Source organism: Hibiscus syriacus, unplaced genomic scaffold (assembly GCF_006381635.1).
Source record: "Hibiscus syriacus cultivar Baekdansim isolate YM2019G1 unplaced genomic scaffold, ASM638163v2 tig00110377_pilon, whole genome shotgun sequence".
NCBI classification, from domain to species: Eukaryota; Viridiplantae; Streptophyta; class Magnoliopsida; order Malvales; family Malvaceae; genus Hibiscus; species Hibiscus syriacus.
The window spans coordinates 1,113,173-1,128,015 of record NW_024062711.1 but is presented as its reverse complement, the minus strand read 5'-3'; the positions used below and the strand labels follow the sequence as shown (position 1 = coordinate 1,128,015).

The following is a 14,843-nucleotide window of genomic DNA, read 5'->3' as shown; positions in this document are numbered from 1 at the left end:
ACATTTGAAAGATTTGGAGTAATATTTTGATATTCGAATAATTATATCGAATATACTCGGAAAATCTTTTGGAAAATCTTAAAATTCATTTAACTTAATTTGTTATATCGAAATATCAAAATGTTTTCAACAGAAACCATAGAACATTTTATATCATAGAATGCATACATGTACATATACCATCATTATTTACACCAACATCATTACATGATCTCTATCAATATCATTAACCCATTTATCCTATGATCTTTTACTTATCATTTATGTATATCATATAACACATATATCACTTCAAAAAGAAACACACATAACATCTTATAATTCCTATAATACATTTCATGTCACCAAAAGCATATACCTCACATACAGTGTATTAATGTTATCTCTTTTATTAGCCCATGATACACTTGTGATTCAGTGTGAACAATAATAACATGATATCATATAACAATATAAACACTTTTGATATCTTTTATAAGCCCATTAACATGCTTATCATTACTTATATTACTATCACTAATTCTTTTTTATCATATAATTATATACTGAATATTTTTATACATATCATGGAACACATGTATCATTTCACCACAGAGCACATATCATATCATATTAATTGATTTATTTACTCTCTTTAAAGCCCATCTACACTTCTGAGAACTTAAGGTATTTGACTATATTGAGGTTGTGCACTTATACTTTCACCACAGCTCGTATGGGGTCTCACTAGGGGCATGTGAAATTTGTCCTGAAGGACCTATGTATTTGTCCCGAAGGACCTCTGTATATGTCCCGAAGGACCGCGTAGACCCTCGACTCTTGGCATGCCAACTATACCCCTAGCTCTCATATCACATAACATGGGCATTATCATTTATAACAGTTCACATCACTTGTATCATATAAACATGTAATCTCATATCTCGTTCTCATGTAACTTGTATGTCATTCTTGTCATATAACCCATATCACATAGGTTCATATCATGTGACATATATCACATGTGTATGTAATCACATAAATCGTATCATATAACTTATATCATTTCTCATATGTTCATATATACATCACATAGCACATAGAATAACATATAAACTTATACATATATTCATGTACATACTTTCATATAGTCATGTAGTTAGTATCACATTTAATAACATATGACACATATACCCATTTTCATGTACTCATGTACAAATAAAAAATCACAAATCAAATAACATTCTAGGAGTCACTTCTTACCATAGTAACTCCGTCACTGGCTCATTGCACGCCAATGTTTGTTCGATAACATAAGTACAATTAAATTTCACTCACTGTGACATTTTATATATCCAAATCCACTTCTATGATTTATCTCTTTGGATTGATCCTAACTTTGCATTCGTTTCAGAACTTGCTTGTGCTCGATATCTACATAAACATGATTTCCAAGACAATTATCATAATTCTAAACCTTATACTTCGATGCTATTAATTTAAACGAATTTAATAGACCCATATTCAATTTTCCTTTAGGAGGTATCGATACCCTCCCAAAGGTATCGGTACCCTTATTATATTTTGGAATTTTTCTTTCAAGAGGGTATCGATATACATACATAGGGTACTGATACACTCTGCCCAAAACAGGCTTTTTCACTAAAAAATTCATCCTTTTCAGCTTAAATTCTTCATGCTTCATTCCCTTTTCTATTATTAACTCAAGTACATTAATTTCTACTCATTCAATATATCTTTAACCTCAAAATTCCATCTTTCATATGGAAATCAATAATCATACCAAATTTTCAAGATTCTCTAAATCCAATTCTATCTCTTCATATCTCTTAATTACGTTGATGACAAGTCAAATTTAGTTTTAAATTCAACTTATCAACTATTTTCCAGAAATTCACTTAAAAACCCATTCTCTTTAATCTTTTATAACTTCTTCATCTTTTGATTTCAAGACAACTTAAGCTTAAGTATCGCCCAAGGATCAAAACTCATACTTAAAATCAACAAATAATTAACTAATCAGAAAACTTACCTTTGCTTGGCTCCTTCTCTCTCGTATGATGATGAAGAAGAAGAAGATGAAAGAATTCCGTGGAATCAAAATGGATTCCACGTGTTTCCCTTATCCTATAAGGGAAATAAAAATCTTTCATGTCAAATGACCATTTTACCCTTTAATTCCTTTAATAATTACTAACAACCCTTCAGGAAATATTTTCAAATAAGTCATTGAACTATTCAACTTTTTCGCTTTAATCAACAAATTCTGAAGTTTTACAATTTAGTCACTAACCCATAGTTTGGGATGTTACGTTTTAGTCACTAACCCATAGTTTGGGGTAAACACTAGATATTCTCTTAAAAATATTTGTAATTATGTTGCATTTATCTCATGCATAGAGCCTAAGATTATCATAGAAGCATTAAATAATGAGCATTGGATTATGGGTATGCAAGATGAGTTAAATCAATTTGAGATAAGTCAAGTATGTACATTAGTTGAAAGGCCTAGTAATAAGTCTACTATTGGTACTAAATGGGTATTTAGGAATAAATTAGATGAAAGTGGTAATATAGTGAGAAACAAGGCTAGACTTGTTGCTCAAGGGTACACTCAAGAAGAGGGAATAGCTTTTGATGAAACTTATGCTTCCGTAGCTAGGATGGAGGCTATTAGAATGTTATTAGATTTGTATGTTATCATGGATTTACATTATTTCAAATGGATGTTAAAAGTTCATTTTTAAATGGTTTTATAAAAGAAAAAATGTATGTGGAACAATATCCCAGTTTTAAGATTTAAAATTTCCAAATCATGTTTTCAAATTGACAAAAGCTTTGTATGGTTTAAAACAAGCTTTGTATGAAAGATTGTTAAATTTTCTTATTGAAAAAGTTTTTTCAAAAGGGAAGTTTAACACTACCTTGTTTATAAAATGTAAAGGTAAAGATTTATTAGTAGTTCAAATTTATGTTGATGATACATTTTTTTGTTATACTAATGATGTTCTTTGCCAAGAATTTGCTAAGCTAATGCAAGGTGAATTTGAGACGAGCATGATAGGGGAGCTTTTATTTTTCTTGGGGCTCTAAATCAAGCAAAGAAAAGATGGTATCTTCATCAATCTAGAAAAATACATCAAAGATATGCTCAAGAAGTTTGGATTGAAAAATGTGAAACCTCAAGCCACTCCTCTGAGCTCATCTACAAATCTTTGCAAAGATGAAGAAGGTAAGTGTATAGATGTTAAACTATATAGGTTTATGATTAGATCTTTGCTTTATCTTATCTCAAGTAGATCAGACATTATGTTTAGTGTTTGCTTATGTGCTAGATTTCAATCATGCCCTGAGGAGACTCACTTACAAGCCATTAAGAGAATCTTTAGATACCTTAAGGACACTAATAGCATAGGACTTTGGTATCCTAGATACTCTAGCTTTAGCTTGCATGTCTTCTCGGATGCAGATTATGGAGGTTATAAATTAGATAGGAAAAGCACCCCCGGTACATGTCAATTCCTAGAAAATATGTTAATTTTTTGGTTTTCAAATAAACAAAATAATGTTGCACTATCTAACACCGAAGCGGAATATATTTAAGTAGATAGTTGTTGGGCACAAGTTTTATGGATGAAAATACAACTTTTAGACTATAGAATTTATGTGGGTACCATTCCTATCAAGTGTGACAATACTAGTTCTATATGTCTCACTAAATATCCCATCAAACATTCTAGAACTAAACACACAGAAATTAGACATCATTTCATTAGAGATCATATCTCAAAAGAAGATATAGTTCTAGAGTATGTAGATAATTTGCATCAAGTAGCTGATATTTTTACAAAACCTTTAGAAAAAGAAAGATTTTGGGCACTTAGAAGAGAATTAGGTCTAACCAACCTACCTTAACTTTGTGTTTAAATAATTTCTGCACTTTTATGATTTTATGAAAAATGCATGTAAAATGATCTTTTTAATGCCTTCTATGCTATTAGTTAGGGGAAGTTTATGATTTTCATGAAAATTACCAATTATAGTTGTCTATACCATTTTTATGCTTTGAAATTTGCATCATATTTGTTTTTGTTGCATTTTTTGAACCATTCTGTGCACTTATTACCAATATAGTTCATCTAGTATCGATACTGTTCTTAGTTAGTTTCAATATTGTTCATATAATACCGATACTGTTCTTGCAGTCTCGATAGGGTTTCGATACTCGGTATCGATACCATCCAATTTTCGTTTTGAATTATCAATACTACATTTGGAGTACCGATACCCCCATCGGGTTTGGCTTATAAAACCCTAAAATATCATATTTTTCTTCCCATTCTCTAAACACTCACCGTACCTCCCTAAAACCCCCTCTCAAAATTGCATCATTCTATCATTTTGGAGTCGGATTTATGTTGTTTTTCATCTTTTCAACCTGCTAGCATCATCAAACTCATGCATTCATTAACAAATTCCATCTTAATCATACTATTTCAAGGTAATTTTTTTAAAACCTAACTTTTTTATTTTCGAATTAGGGCTGGTTTTAGTTAGTTTTTGCTTAAATTAGTGAATTGACTTTACTTATTTTATATTTTTACACTAGAATCTACAATTTTTTTAACAAACATCTTCAAATTTGAAATTTCATAAATAATAATAATAAAAAAACTATACATTTGTTTATACATGTATATATATATATATATATATATATATATATATATATATATATATACATTTTTCATAAAAAAAAATTAAACACGCCATATTTTTGGTCCATTATATTAAAAAAAATTAATTTAATTATAAAACACCTTGAATTGTGGACTCATATTGAGTTTTGGGATTAATTGAGTGCATACATGTATATTGTCATTCTCTATAGGTTTTATCCTCATTTTGATTTATTTTACCATGTCTCACAAACGTCCTTGATCATCTTCCTCCCGTGCTAATCAACCTCCTAATCCTCTGCCAAATCCTCCTCCCAATCCACCTGAAATGACAATCGTAAATTCATGTTTTAATGAACCAAATCGTTGTAATCTCTATTCACTTTATCTCAACCATTTTGAGTCTTATGCTATTAGGGGCGAGCGTCTTCCTTCTATTTTGGCAATGCATGAAATGAACTTTAAATACCTACCCCTTCTCCAAGCTTGGAAATTTGACAACACGATCAAAGTCAAACCCGTTGTCATTCACCAACTTGTCCGCATTTTCTATTCTAATGCGGTTTGTATCCAAAACAAAGCTCATACTCACACTGAAAGTATTCGTTCCTATCTCTTGGGCGAATACATTACCATTATTTCTGACTCTATTTCTCGTGCTTTTTGTCTTGAAAACACCGGTATTGATAATGAGCGAGACATCGTTCCTTCTTCCTTAGAAGTAGGGAAGAAAGCAAGTATCATTGACTTTCATGAGAGGTTTCTTCACTTGATTATCTCTTGGTGGTTTAGACCATCCGGAGGCAAGTACTCCTCTTTCCGAAGCATTGATATATGGTGGATCCATTGTTTTCAAAACAATAAAAGAATGAATCTAGCTCAAATCATCTTCGGTGAACTAGTGCACCCATATTCCTTCTAAGAGGGTCGAGTCATTGGTTTATGGTTGTCTTCTTAGTAATTTCTTTATAAAAGTAGGTCTTAAAGTCAAACTCGATGTTGCTATCCCCTTGGGTACCCCAATCGATCTTACCTCTCTCTGCAAGTCAGGAAGGACTAATGTTGGAGAAAATTGGGAAAGGGCACCTAAAAACACACCCAATGCTAGTTCTTCTCAAGCGGTTCCGACTCCGACTCTTCCTCAGGCCGATGATGTTTTACAAAATATTGATGATCCTATAAATCCCATCCTTGACGAGCCTCCTAACACCGGTAGTGTGATGCCTTCCTATTTTTAATCCCTGATGGAGACATTAGATTTGAGGTTTGCATATATGGAGTCTCACTTTGCTGCCTTGGGGACTCAAGTGTCATAGATGCAAGCAACGCATTTGGCTTCCCAACGCGACACCCTAGCTCGATTCGACACCGTGACGGATAGGATCAATGTTATTTCTCAAGACTTTGCCTTTTTCCGTGCACCCCGTTCGGATCTTGATCCTCCATCGGTTGCTTGATGTTGCTTTTTCTTTGCTAGTTGTTATTTTGTTGGTGTTGCAATGTCATACTTTACACTTTCAAATTCCTTTAAATTTCTTAGGATTTGATATTTTGGATATGGTGATATTTTTATGTTTTGGATGATCGGATTTATATTCATTATATTTCACATATTTTTTTGTCATGTTTCCTCTTATTATGTTTATGACCATGCCCACAATATTTTGGATATTATTTGTGTTGACTGACCTATTTGGCACATTTGTTCTTCACATCTATATTCTATATCTTGTTTATTTTGTATTGTTTATTTTTTTATTTAACAAAAAAGGGGAGAAATGTTAAAGTAAGGGGAGTATTTTCTTTCAAGTAAATCTTAATTTTTTTTAAATGTTTTGTTATATAAAAAAAGGAAAGATTGTTGAAAACACTTTGATATTTTGATATACCAAACAAAATTGTTAATTAGTTTTTACAAATTTTAAGATTATATTCAATTAAAAGATTATATTCAATTCAATCATTCGAATATATAAATTATTCTTTAAAGTTAAAACGTCAATTTTTACTCCTCATCCACTGAAAATTTAAGTCCTATACTGGAAATATTTTTGAAATAATTTTTAGTAAGAGTTTCGAACTTTAATCGAGTCAAAAATGATTTTTAAGCATAGTAGTACCGATACTACTAGAACAGTACCGATATTGTTCAAGAAGCATCGATACAAATATCGATACTGAAACCCAAAACAATTCAGTAGTACCAATACTGTTAAAACAGAATGCTAAAATAATATTGATACCATATACGGTATCGATACTACTTAGTGTAGTAGTACTGATACTCTTAGTTATGGCACCGATACTACTCCTTTTGGTTTTGAGTCCGTGAAATTCTAGTATACTAAAATGGTACCGATACTATGTATAGTATCGATACTACTGAATATAGTAGTACTGATACCATTGTGATAATATAGATACCGAAGTTTTCCAACGGTCAAAATTTTTGTATTTATTGTAGGGGGTATCGATACTGATAGACGAAGTACCGATGCTACAAGCCTCTGAGCAGCATTTAATGCGAGAAATTGCCCCTCAACGACTTTATTCACTCCCACAACAACTCAAACAGGTGGAATTGATTAAGGGAGTATATAAACAAGATCTCAAGTCATTTGTGAAGATAAGAGACAAAAGAGAAAGCCATAAACAACAAATTTGAGCCAAATCAAGTCAACATTCTTCAATATTCTTTTTGCTTTCAAAGAACACTTCTTGTACTTATTTGTATTCATTTCTCAAGTGTTATTATTTGTTATTGAATTGTGCAAACATATTCCTTGTGAAACTTTTATAAGTTTGCAATTTGTAATTTTCTTTTTGAGAGTGTGTCTCAAAAATTTGGGGTATAATTCTTGAGGGAGTTGTAAGGTTACACCTTATTCTCAAAGGTAAATACAAATTAGTGAATTTATGGAAATTCTTAGTGTGGATAGCTAAAGTAGTAGATGTAGACTTTGGTTGATAAAGTCAAACTACTCTAAATTTGTGTGTTCATTTATTTAATTTTTCCTCTTAAGTTTCCACCAAATTTTTTAATTGTCAATTCACCCCCTCTTATTTTTTCACCCTTTCAATTGACTCAACAGTTTCTGCCCCTCCTGTCAATTGCAGAATAATCATCAGTTTCCCTAACAATACAAGTGAACTATAGCAAAGAATAACAATGTTATTCAAAGATTATGTATTCACCTTTCCCCAAAGACCAGATACTTTATCATACCAATAGTTTCCAGGCTTTAGCTTCTACGGTGGGTTAGGGCAACTCTGCAATATAGCCAGCTCCTCATAACAAAGAGGTTGCCCAATATTCAGGGGGCAACTGATTTGCTTCACACTTTTCAGCTTTCATTATGTGTCTTACCTCCAAACCATTAAGCAGCCGTTTAAGCAATCGAGAACACTTTCCCAAACCCCGCGTTTTGACTCGTCAATTGGAAATTCACTACAAGTAACACATTTCCTTCCTTCAGGCATGGACCCCATAGCTCTAAGCACACAGTTACTTCAATACTTGGCATCACAAACAATACAAACTTCCTTCTCTGTAAACCTATTCCCCTTAAAACATCGATAGCACGACCCCTTCTTCCCTTTCGTTTGTGGCTCTCTTTTAACTCTAACAACCTGAGCTTGCACCTCATCTTGACTAAATTCCTCATCAAGTCCATCATCCGATTTTATATATAGAAAAGTAACAATCTGAGGTCTCCTAACATCACCATTGAACTCATTATAATAGTCCCCGGTCTTAAGAGAAGAAACCCGCGAAGATGGGTAATCTAAACTCAAAACAGACTCGTTAGAAGCCCACTCAGGTTGATTCAAATCATCATCATTCGAAATCCTCGCCGGCGAAGAACTTCCCCTCGATTTGTCAAAGCTATCGCAAGAATCAAGCTTACTCGAATGTTCATTACTAACAGAACTAGCCGCTAAACGCCTCGAAGAACTATCATTATTGTTAATCAATTCAGCTAACTCCCCAGACTCGTAACTACTCAACTCCCCAGATAAGAAGCAGTTATTAGTATCCTCAGAACCCTTTCTCTATAGCCGAAGTTGGTGAAACAGTGCGTTGAAGAAGCAATTCTTTAGAGAACTTGTTACGATCCGGAGCTAAAATAGGAGGTACAACCGGTATATGGAATTCGGTATTGGAAAGTGGCACCTTTGAAACGACGGCGACGTTGATTGGAACAGCTCGCGGAATATCGTACGTTACCGGAGGGCCGGTGTATTCCACCGCAAAAGAGTAGTGTTGGTCTTCATCATTTTCTACGCTTGGCAAAACTATAGCTTCCTTGGGTGGCATTTTTCTTGTGGTTTTCAGGGATTAGACAAACGGGAGAAGAATAATTGTTTATATTAGGGGAAGGGGAAGGGGAAGGAGAAGGAGAAGGTAATGTAAGGTGTGGGAAAATGACAGCAAAAACAAGGAAAACTAGAAAAAGAAATTGGGGCTTCTACTGGGATTGGCTTAGAATTGGAATCTAAATATTTATTTAAAATGGGTTGAGTTTTGTAAAAAGATAGCTTGTGGGGTATGAGCCGGGAAAGAACTTGTCTTTTTAGGAGAAGGGGGGACCAACTTGCCTAGCTTAGCTCTTTCTTTGTGAAAATGCTGTACTGGAATTGGAGCTATCAGTGGAAAAAGCAGCCATGGCGAAATTTGGATTTCCATGTGGATTTTTCCTTTTCCTGTTTGATGGGTACCCATTTATTTTCTCTTTCAATCTATTTGGTTTAAATGATTGGGTCAATCTAATTGGCTGTGAAAATGATTCGGTCCTTTCAATTTGCTGCACTTTGACTAGTACTGTTATCAACATTTTATGAGTTCATATGAGAATTTAATCAGATTGAGCTCATGATTTAGATGTACTCTCGTATTTAAGATTGAAAATTGAAAACAAACTTGGTTACATTGGTTTACAAAGCCAATCCTAATTATTCACTTGCAGTTAACAAACCAAATCTAAGTATGTAGAATAAGCCATAATCTGAGTTCAAATCGAGCCCCGAGGGCTAGTGTTTCTTACTATCACTGACTAAGGCTAATATGATGATGAATTGGTCTCTTTGAGGCATTGTGTAGGCAGTGTTTGGTCCTTTAACACCCATATCTTAACGGACTTATCTAGGCTACCACTGTAAAGAATCCATTGGTTTTGATCGGATGTTGATTCATGATCCTCTTCCACCGCCAAGCACTTAATAGGACCGTTATGGCCTGTTAATGTTGTCAACAAGGAATGCTCCTTCTCACATATTCTCCATACCGAAATTGACTTATCGGCCGATCCACTGATGATAAGAGTTCCGGCTGTCACCAAAGAAAGAACAGCCAATTTGTGGCCTCTAAAAGCACCACCATGGGAGAGATTGTTTTCACAGTCCCAAAAGTTAACAAGCCCATCCGACGACCCACAGTAAACTAATGTAGCATCAGGGTTCAACGCTAACGCTGTAACGGCATAATCTTGTTTGAACAATGACCGGAACAGCGAATGCCTAGTCCCACTTCCTTCTAACTCCCGTTTCCATACCTTAACAGATCCATCGGCTGAACCTGTAAACACTAAGCCATCACACCCTGCAACAATGGAGTTAACCGCATCATCATGAGCTCGAATTGATTCCAAGCATTTCCAATCCGAAATTCTCCAGACTTTGAAAGTTTTATCCCAAGAACTCGAGTAGAGCAACGTTTTGTCTTCACTAAAACACAGGCAGGATATAGCATCGGAATGTCTGAGCCAAAGACCGCTTCGACAGCCCTTCACTTCAAAAAAGCCTGTTGGTACGAAGGAGTTTTTTAAATAATCTTTGAGAGTCGGCAATGTCCCAAGTCGTTTATGAACTCTCGATTTTTTGTTCAAACCCCTCCAAACTCGAATCTTCCCATCTCGATGGCCTGTAAATATCTTCTCTCCGGCAATGACGATGGCTTTCACCAACCCACCATGCGATTTAAACCCGGAAAGCGCCTTCTGTTTCATCCATACCCTAATGTTTTTGCTATCGGAGCCGGTATACAACAGATCCCCGGAAACCGCCAAGGAATATACATGCCCTTCTTCAAGTACCAATGTACCTATCAACTCTTTACAAGGACATGCATTGGTTTCTTCCACAGAAGGACATAGACTATTACTGGCTACGAAAGATGACCATGGTGATTTTCTGAAAGAAGCTGGTGATGAATCATTAGGAGTACTTGCCAATGAAGAGAAATCAGGGTTGCTTGAACAAGAGTTAATCGTTTCCGGTGAACCGTATTTGAAATCTTCCTCGGAGGATGAACTCCTCAGCCTGGCAACCTTTTGGCCGGAGGATGGTCCTGTTTCTTCAAACCATAGGTGGAAACCACCCCTTTTCTTAAACCTAATGGTTTCCATGAAGAAGAAGCACGCAAAGACGAGAAGATAAACAATCCAATGGAAGGGTAAACCGTATAACAAAGAAATTCCAAGATGAAGAAGAAAAAGAAACGAGGGAAGGCAAGAAAAATGCAGCATTTGCCTTCTCTCCCCTCCAAAAGATGAACCAAATGAATATACAAGCCCTCCCACGTATCAACCTAGCAATGAATTAATTTGAACCCTTTTTGCATGCAAGATTTGCTCAATGTTCCGTCGGGATTGTTTCCACCAGCATCCAATTGGATCGTGCCACGTCAAATAGGACCCTCATTTTAACTATTTTTTGTTACTAAATTCAATGGCTTTTCCAAAAGATGATATGTTTCTATTGTTTTTAATTTATTTTAATGGAGAACAGAAGATGTAGTTTTGACTTTGTTAAGAATTGAGATTGTGGTTAAGAAGGTTTGTAGGGAATAACATAATCACTAATTTTTGTCTTAAATAATTCCCAAACTTGGAAATGAATGTTAAATTTCCTAAATGATAATGTAGACAATTGGTTAATAAATTCCCTAATCTAGATCTGGTTATATTTTCATTTATGGGATCATCTTACATTGAAATGAAAACTGAATTTAGGATATATTTAATAATTTGGTGTGAATAAAAAATAGAATCGTTTTATAATTTTATTTAGTTATTAACAATGCATTTACATCTTGTAAATATAATTATTTAAACTCGAAATTAAAGAAATTTATAATCTTTTAAATTACTAAAATTAGTCAATGTGCTGAATTTTAAGATTTTTAATTTTGTTCCGGTGAAAGGCTATGTATATACTAATTTTTAAGATTTAGGGTAGACTCCAAAAATGGTCTTTAACTTTTAAGATACTTGTTTTTTGGTCACCATTTTTTTATTAAGCTAAGGTGATTACAAACTAATATTTGTCCTACATATTCTCAACCATTTGACAATGGACACTCAATCACTCTGCTACAGTTATTGATACTCGAACATGTGACCTCTAGGAACAACAACAATTTCTTTAACCATTGAGATAACTTGATTCGTGTTGGATCACCATATTTTTAAAACTTATTGAAGTCACCAAAATTTTAATTCAGTTTTATTTTGATTATATATATATATTTCAATAAGATGATGACTCGTGTCATCACTAAAAAATTGATGAAATTAAATATAAGAGGAAAAGGTTAAAAACTTGAAATGAATATATTAATTAAATATTGGTTCAAACTAAAATGTTGTTATAATATTAACCAAAATAATATTTATGTTAAATTAATTTTAAAGTATTTTTATTTTATAAAAATATATTAATTGTAAAATAAATTATAAAATATAATATTAAAATATAAATTTAAAATAAATTATAAAATATATTAATTTTAAAAATATTAATTATAATTTATTACAAAATGGAAAAAATAATGAAATGGAATAGTATAATAATAATAATATATTAATTATAATATAAATTATAAAAATTACATAAGAATATATTTATTATAATATTTATACTATTAATTAAAATATATCAAAATATACTATAAAATAGAATACAATATAAATAAATAATATTTAAATTAAATTTTAATTAAAAATAATTATTTTTATTTTTAAAAATATATTGATTATAATATAAATTATAAATATTATAATAATATATTTATAACACAAATTAAAAATTTATTAATTATATAACAAAATTTATATCTTATATTATAAAACTAAAAGATTGATGAAAAATAAAGGAAAAATTAATAAAATTATTTTAATTATAATTTATGTTATAATTAATTTTATTTTAGTTGATTTTATAATTGATAATAAAATATGTTATTTTAATATTTTTTAATGACATATTTTATTTTATAAAATGTCACATTAATTACGGTTAATGGTCAGATGATGAGAGTAATGGAGAATTGGGGTGAGCATTCGATCTGGTTGAGTGAGTTGAGTATTGTTAAAAAACATTCATGTTATTTGAGTTGACGAGTCCGATTTTACAACTCGAAGTTGACTTGAAATTTTTCGACTCGAGTTAAGTTTATAAAATTTGAGTCGAGTCGAGTTGAATTTTTTATTTTCTGTTTAAATTTATTTGTAAAAATTTATAATATTATGATATTATTTTATTCCAATTTAAATGATATTTTATAACCATATACAATATATTCATAATTATTCATATGTAATATACATATATCATACAGATACAAGAGACTCGACTCGAACTTGAAAATCAATCCACTAATTACTATAAGTTTCGAGTTGTTCGAGTTGTAAAGTACAACTCGATTTGAACTTGAATTTTTTTGATTCGAGATGAGTGTATAAAATTACAACTCAAAGTTAATTCGAATTGAGCTTTCTTGAGTTAAATCGAGTCAAAAAATTCGATTTTTTGAGTTGAATCGAATTTTGCTCACCCCTTATTGAAATAAAAATAAATAAAAGTTTTGTGACTTCAATACACTTCCCCCCCTTGAAATTATCTTTTCTTTAAAAAGAAACTAATTTACAAATTTCATTTGGGCAGGCATATACAATCTTTTCTTTATGAATAAATGGTTTAGGGTTTAATATTAGGAGAAAATAACCTCAGTGATCAAAAATGTCTTATAATATACGATTTTAACCAACTTTTTTTTGGATTTGCCAAAATGACCAACTAAATCGCAATGCGATCGATAATTCGCAACGTGATCTCCGGTATCGCAAATTAGTTTCCAGATTCGCAACGCGATTCTGACTATCACATTGCGATTTACGTAATCGCATTGCGATTTTCCTAATTCGCGTTGCGATTTTCCTAATTCGCAATGCGAATACGTAAATCGCAACGCGAATTTGGAAAATCGCAATGCGATTACGTAAATCGCAATGCGAATACGTAAATCGCAATGCGAATCTGACTATCGCAATGCGATTTACATAGCGCCATTCGTATTAACGCGTATTTTTTTTCAAATTCCAAACACGAATATATTAATATATCAGAACACTGAACCGTCCACAGTATATCCCGTAATCGCAACTCATAACCTAAAACCCTAAATCACAACTCAGTCTCATCTCTATCTCTCACTCTCTAAGGCGACATTCATCCCCATCGCCGACGAAATCAGTCCCCACGACGATATCAATCTCCATCTCCGGCGAAATCATTCACGGTCAAAAATGGAAAATCAACCAAATCAACCACCGAGGGTTAGTTTTTTTAATTATTTTTATTTTGAAATTTTTGCATTATTATTAGGTTTTTCATATTGAAATTGATGATAAGTTTACTGGTGTTTTCAATAATAGATTAACCCTTTCACTTAGATTGCTTATTATATTCATTCGATTGCTGCAAATACTACTAAACTGTTTAGTCTTTAACCATGTGAAGTTAGTATTTGTCTTTGTTTTGTCTTTTAGTTGAAGTAATGCAATCCATTCAAGTTTCTTTCAATTTTAGTATTTGAAACCGAGAATGACTATCGCAATGCGATTCTGTCGTTGCGATTTTCATTTCGCGTTGCGATTCTTGCGTTGCGATAGTCAAATTCGCATTGCGATAGTCATTTTTGTGTTGCGATTTTCATTTTCGTGTTGCGATTTAAAGTTTCAGAAACTATTCTTCTTCTGCAAATTGAAACTTGAATGAATTGCATTACTTCAACCAAAAAAACAAATACTAAATTCACAGTGTTGCAAATTTAAGTTTGAAGAATAAACTACTACTCTTTATGTTTATTGTTCATATCTTCACAGT

General features: G+C 32.5%; 2 pseudogenes; both read right to left on the bottom strand.

Annotated features, from left to right (window-relative positions):
- The window catches only part of LOC120121589, a 31,515-nt pseudogene extending 22,312 nt beyond the window's left edge, over positions 1-9,203 (bottom strand).
- Positions 9,204-9,739: 536 nt separating this feature from the next.
- LOC120121544 lies at positions 9,740-12,109 on the bottom strand (annotated as a pseudogene).
- Between the last annotated feature and the right edge of the window lie 2,734 nt (positions 12,110-14,843).